This window comes from Phyllobates terribilis, unplaced genomic scaffold (assembly GCF_046119375.1).
Source record: "Phyllobates terribilis strain yellow unplaced genomic scaffold, ASM4611937v1 Scaffold_3__8_contigs__length_932513732, whole genome shotgun sequence".
NCBI lineage: Eukaryota > Metazoa > Chordata > Amphibia > Anura > Dendrobatidae > Phyllobates > Phyllobates terribilis.
In genome coordinates, this window is record NW_027362763.1 from 419,858,024 (window position 1) to 419,875,252 (window position 17,229).

Genomic DNA, 17,229 nt, shown 5'->3' on the forward strand with positions numbered 1-17,229 from the left:
ATGCTCATCTTCATTCCTGCATGGCAGCCGCAGCTGTGTCTGTGACTGCAATACACTCCAATGGGTTTAATAGGTCTCTGTACACATTCTGGGGGATATTTAGCGTCCCTCGTATACGATCCCGTCACTGCCACACAAAAATTTCCCCCCTTCCTCTGTTCAAACTTGTGGGGTTGAACATTTGTCACCATACAGGGTGCCCGGGACAGGGCATCCGCGTTTGCCTGTGACTTCCCAGGGCGATGTTCTACAGAGAAACTGAAATTTTGCAGTGACAGAAACCACCTGGTGACTCGAGCATTCCTCTCCTTGGCGTTCCTCACCAAGGGTGAGTGGTCCGTCACCAAGCGGAACTGAAGCCCGAGTAAATAATAACGTAGCGATTCCAAGGCTCACTTAATAGCCAAATACTCCTTCTTTACCACACTATAGTTTTTCTCTGCTGGGATAAGTTTTCTACTCAAGTAGGTGACCGGGTGCTCTTCACCATTCACTTCTTGTGACAATACCGCCCCTAGACCTACCTCCGAGGCATCTGTCTGTACAAGGAAGGTTTCCTTTAAGATGGGGCTGATGAGGACCGGCTGTCCACACAGGGCCAATTTCATGGACTGAAACGCTTCTTCTGCCTCAGGGTTCCACCGAACCATTACCAATTTTTTCCCTTTCAAGAGATCGGTCAGAGCCGCTGTTCTCCCAGCAAAATTAGGTATCAACTGGCGGGAATACCCAAGGATGCCAAGGAACGCCCTCACCTGCTTTGTACTTGACGGTTTAGGCCAGATTTTTATGGCCTCAACTTTATTGATTTGGGGCTTGATAATTCCTCGGCCAATCACATACCGCAAATAACGGGCTTCCTCTAGCCCTATCGCACATTTTTTGGGGTTTGCCGTTAACCCCGCGGCTCTGAGGGAATCCAGCACCTCTTGTAACTGGGATAGGTGCGTATGCCAGTCGGTGCTAAAGATGATGATATCATCTAGATACGCGGACGCGTACTTCTGATGGGGCTTGAGCACTATGTCCATCAGCCTCTGGAATGTCATCGGGGCCCCATGTAACCCAAAAGGTAAGACCACATAGTGGTATAGACCCTCCGGAGTTATGGAGGCGGTATTTTCCTTCGCCGATTTTGCGAAAGGTACCTGCCAGCATAGGCGGATTATAATGAGGGCAATCTGGGCTACCGCCCGGGGCCTCGGGCCTCCAGGGGGCCCGGGGCTCCGGGGTGTCTATGGCCAGATTGCCCTCATTCTATTTGCGGCACCGCGGCACATACTGGCAGACAGTGGCGGGGGGGCCCCCAGATCGCTCCCCCAGCAGCGGCGCACGGCCGCTGCTTCTTCTCCGGCCGGGCCAGCACTGCAGCTGTTAACTTCCCTGTGCTGGCCCGGTCGCGTCACTGCTAGGAGACACGGCCCTGTGCGCGGCCGTGTCTCCTAGCTGTGACGTCACGCAGTGCGCGCCCGGCCTGCAGTGCTGCACCGGAGAGGAGCAGGAGGACTGGAGCCGAGAGTGAGAGTGTGTGTGAGAGTGTGTATGTGTGAGAGTGAGTGTGTGTATGTGTGATTGAGTGAGTGTGTGTGTGTGCAGGCAGATATCATTGTGTGATGTCTGTTTATATGTATTTTTGTGTTTCAAATGTGTTTATGTGTGTATGTACAGTACAGACCAAAAGTTTGGACACGACTTCTCATTTAAAGATTTTTCTGTATTTTCATGACTATGAAAATTGTACATTCACACTGAAGGCATTAAAACTATGAATTAACACATGTGGAATTATATACTTAACAAAAACGTGTGAAACAACTGAAAATATGTCTTATTTTCTAGGTTCTCCAAAGTAGCCACCTTTTGCTTTGATGACTGCTCTGCACACTCTTGGCATTCTCTTTATGAGCTTCAAGAGGTAGTCACCGGAAATGGTCTTCCAACAATCTTGAAGGAGTTCCCAGAGATGCTTAGCACTTGTTGGACCTTTTGCCTTCACTCTGCGGTCCAGCTCACCCCAAACCATCTCGATTGGGTTCAGGTCTGGTGACTGTGGAGGCCAGTTCAGCTGGCGTAGCACCCCATCACTCTCCTTCTTGGTCAAATGGCCCTTACACAGCCTGGAGGTGTGTTTGGGGTCATTGTCCTGTTGAAAAATAAATGATGGTCCAAACCGGATGGAATAGCATGCCCCTGCAAGATGCTGTGGTAGCCATGCTGGTTCAGTATGCCTTCAATTTTGAATAAATCCCCATCAGTGTCACCAGCAAAGCACCCACAAACCATCACACCTCCTCTTCCATGCTTCACGGTGGGAACCAGGCATGTAGAGTCCATCCATTCACCTTTTCTGCGTCGCACAAAAACACGGTGGTTGGAACCAAAGATCTCAAATTTGGGCTCATCAGACCAAAGCACAGATTTCCACTGGTCTAATGTCCATTCCTTGTGTTCTTTAGCCCAAACTTGTCTCTTCTGCTTGTTGACTGTCCTTAGCAGTGGTTTCCTAGCAGCTATTTTACCATGAAGGCCTGCTGCATAAAGTCTCCTCTTAACAGTTGTTGTAGAGATGTGTCTGCTGCTAGAACTCTGTGTGGCATTGTCCTGGTCTCTAATCTGAGCTGCAGTTAACCTGTGATTTCTGAGGCTGGTGACTCGGATAAACTTATCATCAGAAGCAGAGGTGACTCTTGGTCTTCCTTTCTTCATGTGAGCCAGTTTCTTTGTAGCACTTGATTGTTTTTGCAAATGCACTTGGGGACACTTTCAAAGTTTTCCCAATTTTTCGGACTAACAGACCTTCATTTCTTAAAGTAATGATGGCCACTCGTTTTTCTTTACTTAGCTGCTTTTTTCTTGCCATAATACAAATTCTAACAGTCTATTCAGTAGGACTATCAGCTGTGTATCCACCTGACTTCTGCACAACACAACTGATGGTCCCAAACCCATTTATAAGGCAAGAAATCCCACTTATTAAACCTGACAGGGCATACCTGTGAAGTGAAAACCATTTCCGGTGACTATCTCTTGAAGCTCATCAAGAGAATGCCAAGACATATTTTCAGTTGTTTCACACTTTTTTCTTAAGTATATAATTCCACATGTGTTAATTCATAGTTTTGATGCCTTCATTGTGAATGTAGAATTTTCATAGTCATGAAAATACAAAAAAATCTTTAAATGAGAAGGTGTGTCCAAACCTTTGGTCTGTACTGTATATGTCTGTATATGTTTGTGTGTGAGTGACTGCGTGTGGCCTCCCGCTGTCTCTGCAGGGGGCGCCGTGTGGCCTCCCGCTGTGTATAGATGACGCCGTGCGGCCTCCTGCTGTGTATAGATGGCTTCGTGCGGCCTCCCACTGTGTATAGATGGCGCCGTGTGGCCTCCCGCTGTGTATAGATGGTGCCGTGCGGCCTCCTGCTGTGTACAGATGGCTACGTGCGGCCTCCCACTGTGTATATGGCTACGTGCGGCCTCCTGCTGTATATAGATGGCTATGTGCGGCCTCCTGCTGTGTATAGATGGCTACGTGTGGCCTCCTACTGTGTATAGATGGCTACGTGCGGCCTCCTGCTGTGTATAGAAGGCTACGTGCGGCCTCCTGCTGTGTATAGATGGCTACGTGCGGCCTCCTGCTGTGTATAGATGGCTACGAGCGGCCTCCTGCTGTGTGTAGATGGCTACGTGCGGCCTACCGCTGTGTATAGATGGCCATGTGCGGCCCCCTGCTGTGTATTGATGGCTACGTGTGTGAATGTAGAATTTTCATAGTCATGAAAATGCAAAAAAATCTTTAAATGAGAAGGTGTGTCCAAACTTTTGGTCTGTACTGTATATGTCTGTATATGTTTGTGTGTGCGTGACTGCGTGCGGCCTCCCACTGTCTCTGGGGGGGGGCGCCGTGCGGCCTCCTGCTGTGTATAGATGGCGCCGTGCGGCCTCCTGCTGTGTATAGATGGCTACGTGCGGCCTCCTGCTGTGTATAGATGGCTACGTGCGGCCTCCTGCTGTGTATAGATGGCTACGTGCGGCCTCCTGCTGTGTATAGATGGCTACGAGCGGCCTCCTGCTGTGTGTAGATGGCTACGTGCGGCCTACCGCTGTGTATAGATGGCCACGTGCGGCCCCCTGCTGTGTATTGATGGCTACGTGTGTGAATGTAGAATTTTCATAGTCATGAAAATGCAAAAAAATCTTTAAATGAGAAGGTGTGTCCAAACTTTTGGTCTGTACTGTATATGTATGTATATGTTTGTGTGTGCGTGACTGCGTGCGGCCTCCCACTGTCTCTGGGGGGGGGCGCCGTGCGGCCTCCTGCTGTGTATAGATGGCGCCGTGCGGCCTCCTGCTGTGTATAGATGGCTGCGTGCGGCCTCCCGCTGTGTATAGATGGCGCCGTGTGGCCTCCCGCTGTGTATAGATGGCGCCGTGCGGCCTCCTGCTGTGTATAGATGGCTACGTGCGGCCTCCCGCTGTGTACATGGCTACGTGCAGCTTCCCGCTGTGTATAGATGGCGCTGTGCGGCCTCCTGCTGTGTATAGATGGCTACGTGCGGACTCCCGCTGTGTATATGGCTACGTGCGGCCTCCTGCTCTATATACATGGCTACGTGCGGCCTCCTACTGTGTATAGATGGCTACGTGCGGCCTCCTGCTGTGTATAGATGGCTACGTGCGGCCTCCTGCTGTGTATAGATGGCTACGTGCGGCCTCCTGCTGTGTATAGATGGCTACGTGCGGCCTCCTGCTGTGTATAGATGGCGCCATGCGGCCTCCCGCTGTGTATAGATGGCGCCGTGCGGCCTCCCGCCGTGTATAGATGGCTACGTGTGCTAAATATTGAGTCATACAATTAATGTAAGGCTATGTGCCCACGATGCAGAAATGCTCCGCATTTTTTTTGAGCGTTTCTGCATCTCCCTGTCAGAAAAAACGCATGCGGATTGTAAATGCGTTTTTCCTGCCAGGGACAAGCAGATGTGAAGCGTTCTTCACATGCATTTCTGCATGCGGGTTATAAAGCGCTTGTCCAAGCGATTTTAGCATCACTTGGAAAGTGCTTGACAACTTGGTCACACTATATAAATCCATGCAACCAGCATGGATTTATATAGTGTGACCGTAAAAGAATGGTAAAAAATAAATATATAATTATCTTCTGATGGCCTGCCAACGTCAGCAGTCGCGTGACCCGTCACATGACTAAATGACTTCACGGCAGGTCCTTTTCAGACCATCGTGAGCTGCCGGCAAGCCAGGACGCATCGGATAAAGACACCGCGGGCTATCAGAAGGTAAGTATGATATTTATTTTTTATTTTATTCTTTTTTTTACAGCTACTACATTTTGTTCCAAATTATTATGCAAATAATATTTTCTCTGATTTTCCCAAATTACCTATATGAATTGCAGTCATTGTAATTTTCCAGTCAAATAACTATTAGAGTACAATTGAAAGGTTTTTGTACAAACTGCCTATGATAACAGTATATTTTTTAAAAAATAAAACACTCAAACTGCACTCAAAATGCATGTTCCAAATTATTATGCACAGCAGACTTTTCAACCTTTTCATTTTAATAAAGAACAAAAAAATGGTTATTACAAACTGAAATCAAACAGTTTTCAACTCAAAACTTTATTCTAGGTGATGTTACATTTGCACATAGGACCCCTTGTTCGAAAGGAGCTTCTGAACTCTCTCGTCCATTGAATTTGTCAGGTTTTGGATGGTTTCTGCTTCAATTGTTTTGCATGAGGACAGAATACCCTCCCAGAGCTGTTGCTTAGATGTGAACTGCCTCCCGCCATCATAGACACTCCTTTTGATGATGCTCCAGAGGTTCACAATGGGGTTGAGGTCAGGGGAGCATGGGGGCACACCATAAGTTTGTCCCCTTTTATGCCCATAGCAGCCAGAGATGCAGATGTGTTATGTGCAGCATGAGACGGTGCATTATCATGCATGAAAATGATCTTGCTGCGGAATGCACAGTTCTTCTTCTTGAACCATGGCAGGAAGTGCTGTTTGAGAAACTCAACATACATTATGGAGTTCATCTTTACCCCTTCAGGGATCCTAAAGGGGCCGACAATCTCTCTCCCCATGATTCCAGCCCAAAACATTACTCCACCTCCTCCTTGTTGGCGCCGTAGCCGTGTTTGCATGGGGTGTCCATCAACCAGACATCCTCCACGCCATCCATCTGGACCATCGAGCATTGCACGGCACTCATCGGTGAACAAAACAGTTTTGAAGTCAGTCTTCATGTATTATTTGGCCCACTGGAGCCGTTTCTGCTTGTGTGCAGTGGATAGAGGAGGTCGACAGGATGGCTTACGCACAGCTGCAAACCTCTGAAGGACCCTGCATCTTGTTGTTCAGGGGACGTTGGAGGCACCAGCAGCTTCAAAAACTTGTCTGCTCCTATGACAAGGCTTTTTTGCCGCTGCTCTTTTAACCTGACGTAATTGCCTGTAGGTAAGAGTCCTCAATTTTCCCTTATCAGCACGCACACGTGTGTACTGTGAATCAGCTACATACTTCTTGATTGTGCGATGATCACGATGAAGTGTCTTGGCAATGTTGATTGTAGTCATGCCTTGACCTAAACACTCCACAATTTGTTGCTTCTCAGCAGCCGACACATCCTTTTTATTTCCCATTTTGGCAGAAAATGTAGGCTGCTTAATAATGTGGGACAGCCTTCTTATGTAGTCTTGCCTTTCATTGGACACACCTGCCAAACTAATTAGCACAGGTGTCTGCAATTGCTTACAGTGATATAAAGAGCCCTGACACACATCACCATCAATGAGTTTAACTGACAAACAAAAAAATTCTTACCTTATCACTCCTAAACACTTTTTGCATAATAATTTGGAACACAGTGTATGGTACCTGGGTCTGGAGGAGAGTCTCCTCTTCTCCAAACCCGGGTACCATCCGCACATTGAAACGCATGGATTCTGCATGTACAGATCCAGTGATGCGGATTACATGCGTTCCAATGCAAGTCAATGGCTGCAAAAACGCCGAGCTTCCGCAACATAATTGGTAATGCTGTGGATTTTTCCGCAATGATAATCCGCAGTGGAAATTTCCGCAGCATGTGCACAGCACATGCAGATTATCATTGGGGAACATGGCAGACCTTCTACCAAGCGATTTTTAAGCGTTTCTGCAGCATAATTGCTTAAAAAACGCATAGTGGGCACACAGCCTAAAAAAAATTATTATAATTAATATTGTGCCAAATTAATTTCACGTGAACTATCACATGATCTATCACAGGGGATCATGTGACATGTGATACATCAGATGTGTGTGTGTGTGTGGGGGGGGGCCCGCGCCTTCTAAACTGTCCGGTGCCCTTGCTAATCCACCCCTGCCTGCCAGTGACCCTTGGTGAGATCCAGCGTGGTAAAGTACTGGGCCAGCCCCAGTCTTTCAATCAGCTCATCCACCCTGGGCATTGGATAAAGGTCAAATTTCGACACTTCATTTAATTTCCGGAAATCGTTGCAGAAGCGTAACGATCCGTCTGGTTTCGGGATCAGTACAATGGGGCTAGCCCACTCACTCAGTGATTCCTCGATGACGCCTAACTGGAGCATTTGTTTTACCTCAGCCATGATGGCTTGCCTCCGGGCTTCGGGTACCCGGTATGGTCTTATTCGTACCCTTATCCCAGGTTCGGTGACAATGTCATGTTGGAGAACCATAGTCCTACCTGGTATCTCTGAGAACACGTCGGTATTCTGCTGCACAAGCGAGCGAGCCTCCCGTCGCTGCTGTTTACTGAGAGCATCACTTATCCTGACCTCTCCCCCGGACGCATCCCTGGCTGAAGGTAGAGAACTCTCTGACGGCATGCCCAAAGTGACGTCTGTAACTAAACACTCTCGATCTTTCCAAGGTTTTAGCAGGTTTACATGATAAAGCTGCTCCGGTTTCCTCCTTCCGGGCTGATACACATGGTAATTTACCTCCCCCACCTTTTCTCGAGCCTCATATGGCCCTTGCCACTTGGCCATGAGCTTACTCTTGGCTGTGGGTACCAGTACTAACACCCGATCGCCCTTGTTAAAAGACCTGACCATGGCTCTTTTATTATATGTACTCTTCTGTGCTGCCTAGGCATCTAACAGATGTTCTTTCATGATGGGCATGACCGCCGCAATCCAGTCCTGCATACTAGCCACGTGTTCAATTATACTCCTATAATTGAACACGTGGCCAGTATGCAGGACCGGATTGCGGCGGTCATGCCCATCGTGAAAGAACATCTGTTAGATGCCCAGGCAGCACAGAAACGTCGGCTCTTGTTCTCACGTCTCTTTGGCTACGTCCAACAGACCCCTAGGGTGTCTGCCGTAAAATTACTCAAAGGGCGAGAACCCTGTGGAAGCCTGGGGTACCTCACGGACTGCGAACATCAAATAGGGTAGCAACATGTCCCAATCCCTTAGAAACCAACTTTTTTAACATGGACTTGAGGGTTTTATTGTATTTTATTTATTTTTATTTTTTGTTCTACCCGTCAGTTTGAGGGTGGTACACCGAGGTGCGCAATTGTTTTATTTTTAGCAGTTTGCACAGTTCGGTCGTCACATTGGACATAAAAGGGGTCTCTTGATCTGTCAGGATCTCCTTAGGTAGCCCAAGGCAACAGAACATGGCAAACAGCTTCCGTGCAATCAGTTTCGCCGAGGTGTGGCGTAGCGGTACAGCCTCCGGGTACCGGGTGGCATAGTCGACGACCACAAGTATATGTTGGTGGCCACGGGTGGATTTTACAATGGGCCCTACCAAGTCCATTGCAAGCCATTCAAAAGATCCCTTTATCACTGGCAGAGGTACCAATGGACTACGGAAAGTTGTCAGTTGACATTCGGTGCAGGATTCGCAGTACTTTACTTTTGGACCTGCGTGTAAATCCCAGGCCAAAAGAAACGCTGCAAGATATGTTCTTGCATCTTTTTAACTCCTAAGTGTCCACCCAGCAGGTGTTTGTGTGCCTTCTCCAGTACCGCCCGTCAGTACGACTGAGGTACCACTAACTGTTCCATGACCTCGTCCCTGATTTTGTCTACCCTATAGAGCAACTCACCGTTGACTACCATGCGTGGAAATACAGTATCTGCACCAGGCTGTTGAGCTACGTCATTTACCTCTAACACCTTTTCCCACGCCCGAGTCAGGGTGGGATCCTGTAGCTGAGCTGTCCCAAACGTGTCCCGGGACACTTCCAGCTCGGGGATCGATTTAGGCCTCCTCGACCTCTCCTGCCAGCTCCTCTAGGGGAGACCTATTGGGGTCACACTCTGTCCCAAGGTTGGACACCCCTACAGCAGGTACCCCTGATTCGGGTTCGTCGGGTACAGCGCCTGTAACAAATTTCCCATAGGGAAGAGTTTTTACCACCCCCACCACATGTTTTATGTCGCCACATGGCGTGGACAAAGCTACCTCCGCGGTTGGGTACTGTCGGAGGTCCCCATGGATACACACAACCCAGACTGTCCGTCCACTGGGGTTGTCTCCTGCCACCAGCGACCCATGTACCAAAGTCACTAGGCTCCCCGAGTCTAGGAGGGCCTCCGTGGGGTACCCATTAACCAGTATCTGGCACAGTTGGGGTTCACTGTCTGAGGGGTCGGCACTCCCAGTGCAGACGGTCTGGGCGTACATTGAGACCAGGCGGTTATACCCGCAGTCCATGGGCTCCGTAGTCAGGGGGCAGTTAACAACCACATGTCCCGGCCCCTGACACCGCCAGCACCTAATGGTGGGGGTACTGTTAGTTCTTATGACCGTTTGGGAGGGAACCGGTCTCCTTCCACTCTCACTCCGGGGTACCCCTTAAGCCCGGGTATGGTGCTGACTGTCCTTAGCCGAGGGACACGACCCGTCTCCCGGTTCCTGGGTTAGCAGGGATCGGCGTGAGAACCACGAGGGGGCAGAGTCCCGGATAAAGTCCTGAGTGGCAGAGTAGAGCTCGATCAGGCTGACCACCTGATCGAGAGTGCCGGAGTCCCCTTGCCCCACCCAGGGTTGGATAGCGGCCGGCAGAGTCCTCACCAACCGGTCGACCACCACCCTCTCCACCATCTGGGCTGGAGTCAAAGACTCAGGCTGGAGCCACCTCTTGACCAGCTGCAAAAGGTCATAAGCCTGAGACTGGATGGGTTGGGTCTCCACAAAGGCCCATGAAAATATGCGCTGAGCCCTCACGTATGTATTGACAACCAGCCGGGCAAGGATCTCACCTTTGAGCCTCTGGTAGTCCTGGGCGTCCTCCCGACTGAGGTTGAAGTAGGCCTTCTGGGCATCCCCGACAAAAAACGGAGCCATCACTTCTGCCCACTGGCCGGCTGGTAGGTTATTCCGCTCTACCGTGCGTTCATAGATGGTCAGGAAGGCTTCCACGTCGTCCTTCGGTCCCATCTTCCTCAACGCTGAGCGAACCTTGTCCCTGGCCTCTCGACGTTCCGGGATCAGCATTGTGGCTGTTTCCCACAGGGCATCAAACTGTTCATTTGTTTTTTGCTGCTGCTGGTACAGTAGCTGCTGCTGATTATGCTGCTGTTCCCGCTCCTACTGATGCCACTGGAGACTCTGGTGCTGCTCTTGCTGTTGCCGCTGGAGACTCTGGTGCTGCTCCTTCTGTTGCCACTGAGACTGCAGCTGCTACTGCTGGGTGAGTACCAACTGCTTTAACAGCTCCTCCATTTTGTCCATGGGGTGGGGTTGAAAGGTGGCAGGCCGGATTGTGGTCATGTAGCTGCCGGTGGGGTATGCCTCAGTCACAATGCCCGCATTCTCTACCAAGCTGTAAGGTGGCGGTGTTCACACCGTGCAGTAACTGAGGCAGTGACCCAAGCAAGTCCAACATAAGCAGCTTTTATTCAGAAAAACTCACTGGTAAACAGAAAGTCCTCCGGTTTGCAGCCGGGTTAACACAAGTCCATAACAACGGTTGCCGGGGGCAACGGCCGCGCCGGACCGCTCACAGCCTGTCAGATGCAGAGCCTTCCCAGGCGTGGGTTCAGCTACTCACAAGCCCGCCGAGCTTTCCTGCTATGCTCCTAGCAGGTTCCAACACAGAACAACACTAATCCTTAATGCTGGGTTTTTAAAGGACCCGTGGCAAGAGCCACTGGAAAACCCGGGTTGGAGGGAGGAGGCCGCCCCACTGCCTTCCTGTAGCCTCCTCCAAGAAATGAAGGCCCTGCCGGGTTTTACTTAATCTGCCTTAGCCAGATAGCCTGACCAGGTCAATGCTCACCTTCATTCCTGCATTGCAGCCGCAGGTGTGTCTGTGACTGCAGTGCACTCCAGTGGGTTTAATAGGTCTCTGTACACATTCTGGGGGATATATTCTGTCCCTCGTATACGATCCCCGTAACTGACTCACAGCCCATATTAGTAGGTCACATAAATCCCAGGGGGTGACAGATTCCCTTTAATTAGCCTGTTAGGGTTATGGTTTGTTCATTATCATTGTTAAGAAAGGCCAGGTGATGCAAATTTCCCATCTTTATAAAAACCCAGCCTCCTCTAACTTTGTGCCAAAAAACAACAGCCATGGGATCTTCTAAGCAGTTGTTTTGTGAGTGTATTTGTATGATTGTAGTTTTCTTTTATCCTTATCTGTTAACCCCCTGTCTGTCTGGTTAGTGTTTTCCAATACACTTAAGCCTCACACCTCCCTGGATGGGGAAGAGAACAGATAAGGGTTAAGATAGGAGCATAGCAAGGTACAAGACCCTGGCATCGCCACCATCCGGGGTAATCCTGGGGGACAGGGATAGCCTATGGTGCCCTTAGTTTGAGAGATTGGGTAGGTGATCATACAGGTAGGGAATACATCTCAATGCGTTTCTGACAAAAAGCCCTTATTCACTGAGATGGTATAAGTGAATAAGGGCGTTTTGCCAGAAACGCGTTAAGATGTATTCCCAACCTGTATGATCTTTTAAATTATTTCGCAATAAATTGAGGATTGTAATTATTTTTGGGACTCTCCAAAATTATTTTCTTAGGTGGGGATCATAATCTCTCTTCTCCAGGATGACCCTCAAGCCTGGGCATTTTCTCTCCCATCTGATTCCCAGTCGCTTCAGACGGTCAAGGAATTTTTTCAGGCTCTGGGCCTCATCTATGACTTCACCAATCGTGTCTCTGTGGCTGAGTTTGACTTATGTCGGATTCAGCAGGGATACCGGCCAGCAGAGGAGTATTTCTCCGAGTTCCGTAGGTAGTCTACAGATACTAGGTGGAATGACCCCCGGGTGTCAGGGGTCAATGTAAGCTAGGGCTGAGTCTACCATGGAACCCATGCAGTTGAGGGGATGACTCGTCTTACCAGTCCTCCTGCAGTTCGGTGCAAAGAGGGAGTGTGTTTTTTCTGTGGTAAGAAGGGTCATTTTGTTGGTACCTGTCCATCAATACGTAACCACAACTAAGGAGCCCGGGTTGCGACAAAATTAGAAACCTGGGTGTACATATTTCCTCTGTGGTTAGGTCACAATTCTTTTTACCAAGATCCATTTTAGCGTAAGTAAGGTGGTTATTTCAGCCTTTTTGGTCAGTGGGGGGGGGTTAATCTGATTGATGCCCCAGTTCGTCCAGAATCAGGGTCTCAATCCTCATAAATTGTCTAGACCTATACCTATAATCGCTATTGATTCTGCACCCTTGAGCCTAGGGTATTTTAATCAGGTCGCTCGAGTGATATGTCTGCAGGTAGGGGCCATGCACTCTGAATCAATTGATCATTATATGCTAGAGGGCTTGCCCTTCCCTGTGGTTCTTGGACTACCCAGGCTGACGTTGCACAATCCCATGGTGAACTGGCAGACTTGGGAGGTAGTAAGGTGGAGTAAGTACTGTCAAAGACACTGCTTGGGCACCCATTTATACAGGGTTGATACCCCGTCTCTGACGGAATACCTGTCTGATTTTGAGGATGTGTTCTCGGAACAGGGGTGTCAAGAACTTCCTCATCATCATCCATATGATTGCACCGTTAATTTAATTTCTGGGGCCAAATTTCATAAGAGCAGGTTGTATAATGTGTCAGGTCTGATATGGCAGGCCATGAAGGACTATAACACAGAAAGATGGGGGGTTGGGCCCCTGTTTAGATTTCCGTAAACTAAATTGGTTCACGGTTCAGGATCCATATCTTCTCCCTCTCATTGCGGACCTCTTTAATTAGATCATCAGTTCTAAGTGGTTTTCCAAACTGGACCTCATCTGTATAAAGGTGGGGGATGAGTGGAAGACTACTTTTAATACATCTGAAGGACTCCACTAAAACCTTGTTATGCCATTTGGGCTGACTAATGCCCCTGCCATTTTTCAGCACTTTGTAAATGACATTTTTTGCCATCTGGGGTTGATTTGTGGTAGTCTATCTAGATCACATATTGATTTATTCGCCGCCAGACCTTGAATAACATCAGGTACATGTTAGGCTGGTCTTACAAATACTCAGGGACAAGAAATTATATGTCAAAACAGAGAAATTTATGTTTTTGATTCAGGAGATCCCTTTTCTGGGCTATTTCTTATTGTCCACCAGATTTCGTATGGGTCTGGTGAAGGTCTGTGCGATATTGGATTTTTTTGAAGACTTAAAAGCTTTACAAAGGTTTTTAGGGTTTGCCAATTATTACCATAAGAACTTTTCGGTAGTGGCCAAACCACTGACGGATATGATCAGGGAAGGGACAGACTTTTCTAAATGGTCCACTGCAGCCATTGAGGCATTTGCTACTTTAAAGAGATGGTTTGCTTCTGCGCCGATTCTTATACAGCCTGACATCACTCAGACATTCGTTGTAGAAGTGGACACATCGTAGATGGGGGTTGGGTCTGTATTGTTGTAGAGTTCATCTCCAAGTAAATGGCATCCGTGTGCATACGTGGCAAGTACCCATTCTTCAGGGCATATGGTTTTCATCCTCAATTCTGCTCCTTCAATAAGAATAGTTCTTCAGGAGTACCTGAGGAGGAATGGTTTTCTTATTCTATTACATCAGTGTGGCAAGGTGTTCTTCATAATTTGAGGAGGATGGGGTCCAAATATAAGAGTATGGCTGATCGGAAATGATTGGTGGGTCCGGACCTGTGTGTTGGTGATTTGGTGTGGTTGCCCTTGAAGTAAATTAAGTTGAAGGTTCCTTCTTGGAGACTGGGACCCAGGTTCATGGGCCCCTATAAGATAGTTGCTGTAATGCACACGCCCGGGCTGAGCGGCGTGTGCGTGTGATTCCACTGGACCGTGCCGGAGAGTGAATGCCTGGAGGGGCGTAACTAGGTATTCACCCAATCCGACCAGGGTCGCACGACGGCATACGACGCCAGTGCACCAAGGAGGAACCGAGCAGAGGGACCAGGTGCTACTCCAGGACAGACCCCGGACACGGCTGTTGACCCACACAGGGGAATACAGGAACAGACTGGTTAGGCTGGCACACAGACTGGTGGGAATAGGCAGGCACGACTGGTATGCAGGCAGGCGGGTATGCAGGCAGGGGGGTACAGGCAAGCACGGCTAGAGTGCAGACAGGAAGGCACTAGCAGGTAGGAACACAGGTGGGATAGGACCCAGTACACACTGGGACTCTGGAACAGAACCACAGATGTGGCGGACAAACACAGCAGAGTGAGGCCGCCCGGAGAGGTGAGCGAGAGCAGGGCAGGACGAGACCGCCCGGAGCGGTGAGCAAGAGCAGGGCAGGACGAGGCCGCCCGGAGCGGTGAGCAAGAGCAGGGCAGGACGAGGCCGCCCGGAGCGGTGAGCAAGAGCAGGGCAGGACGAGACCGCCCGGAGCGGTGAGCAAGAGCAGAGCAGGACGAGACCGCCTGGAGCGGTGAGCAAGAGCAGAGCAGGACGAGACCGCCTGGAGCGGTGAGCAAGAGCAGAGCAGGACGAGACCGCCTGGAGCGGTGAGCAAGAGCAAAGCAGGACGAGACCGCCTGGAGCGGTGAGCAAGAGCAGAGCAGGACGAGACCGCCTGGAGCGGTGAGCAAGAGCAGAGCAGGACGAGACCGCCTGGAGCGGTGAGCAAGAGCAGAGCAGGACGAGACCGCCTGGAGCGGTGAGCAAGAGCAGAGCAGGACGAGACCGCCTGGAGCGGTGAGCAAGAGCAGAGCAGGACGAGACCGCCTGGAGCGGTGAGCAAGAGCAGAGCAGGACGAGACCGCCTGGAGCGGTGAGCAAGAGCAGAGCAGGACGAGACCGCCTGGAGCGGTGAGCAAGAGCTGAGCAGGACGAGACCGCCTGGAGCGGTGAGCAAGGGCAGAGCAGGATGAGACTGCCTGGAGCGGTGAGCAAGGGCAGAGCAGGACGAGACCGCCTGGAGCGGTGAGCAAGGGCAGAGCAGGACGAGGCCGCCTGGAGCGGTGAGCAAGGGCAGAGCAGGACGAGGCCACCTGAGCGGTGAGCAAGGCAGAGCAGGGGGGACAGGGCTCTGTTCACACGGAACAGACAGGAAGGGAAAGGCAGAGCCAGATACCCACAGGGTGCTTGCAGTGAAGTAGCGAGTGGACCACAAACTCACAAATGGGAGTACAGAGACAACAAGCAGGAGTTAGGTACGAGTTCAGACTCTGCAGAAAAAGGAAAGGAACGGACATAGAGAAAAAACAGGTAAAAGATAGGAGAGAGTTCAGACTGGAACTGAGTGTACGGAGGAGACCGACACTGCAGCGGAATACAGGAGCGGGTCTGGGAATACGGCCCCCAGAGAGGCGGGACGAACAGGCAAGGAGCGTGTTCAGACAGGATAGACAAGATACAGGAGCGGGTCTAGGTAATCGGCCCCTAGAAGGCGGGAGGAACAGGCTAGGAGCGTGTTCAGACAGGCCTGGAAATACAGCCTCCAGGATAGGCAGACAAGAGAACACAGAACGGGACCTGGCACCTTCAGAGTGAAAGCACACACTGAATGAAACACAATGCTCAGGCATGGGTTAATTGGAGCAGCTGGTTTAAATACCAGGTGACAGACAGCAATAGGCTGAGGACGCACAAGGGGTGTGCCTGCAGCAGGTACAAAAAGCAGGAAGTGATCGGGCGCCGCCCTTAAGCAGCAGCACACAGAAGCAAACAGACAGCATGGAGGGAAGCCAGAGAGACATTCTGGATTGGAGATCAAGTGCGCGCTCTTGCACAGTGGGAGATGGACCACTATGCAAGGATGCCGCCAAGTATGTTACAGTTGCCATCGTTAATCCAGTAGCTTTTTGTCTTGCTTTACCACCCACTTTCAAGATTCATAATGTGTTTCACCGATCACTTCTCAAAAAATATATTGCTTTCTCTGAACCATCTCCACCATCACCTTCCCCTGTCATTGTTGATGGGAATCTGGAATTTCAGATAGCGAAAATTATCGATTCTCGCTTTGTACACTGGGCTCTTGCATATTTGGTACATTGGAAGGGTTATTTATGGTCCTGAGGAGAGAATGTGTTTACCAGAGTCTGATTTTCATGCAATCAGGTTGGTCCGGTCTTTTCACGCTTCACATTCAGATAAACCAGGTTCTGAGGTTTCGGAGGTCCCTCTTAGGAAGGGGGTACTGTGACGGTGATACATCGTCAGAGAGGTGCCAGAAGATCGTGGCGTCTAGTTACACAAACTCCTGCACTGATTAGAACTGCTTCACCATCCTATTAAACAGTGCAGGTTTTCCTTGCTCTGTCATTGCAAGGGTTAATCGGTTCAGTTGATCTCCTGGAGCTCTCCATCCTGAATTCTCTTAGCTGTTCTTTCTTTGTTGGCCACTCCCCTCTGGTATATATGCCTGCCACTGGCACTTGGAAGTTGCCAGTGATAGGGGGTTCTGCTCCCTGGTTTGTAGTTGAAGGAGAAGTTTAGTGTTTGGAGTAGGTGGTTGGAGAGTTTTTCAGGAAATTGTTGAGTGGAGTTGGTTTGCATGTTTATCCTCATCCTCTCCCATTTGGCTTGTGATTCCTATTCCTCCCCTGTTTCCCACTCTGTTGTTTTGTGAGTGTATTTGTATGAGTGTAGTTTTCTTTTATCCCTTTCTATTAATCCCCTGTCTGTCTGGTTAGTGTTTTCCAATACACTTAAGCCTCACACCTCCCTGGGTGGAGGAGGGAACAGATATGGGTTAAGATAGGAGCATACCAAGGTAGGAGACCCGTGCATTGCCTCTATCCGGGGTAATCCGGGGAACATGGATAG

At 49.8% G+C, this 17,229-nt stretch overlaps 1 protein-coding gene across 4 annotated transcripts in view; it reads left to right on the plus strand.

The window, feature by feature from the left end:
- LOC141259518 (cytochrome P450 3A9-like) overlaps positions 1 to 17,229 on the plus strand; it is a 155,053-nt gene that overhangs the window by 99,362 nt on the left and 38,462 nt on the right. The window lies entirely within an intron of this gene.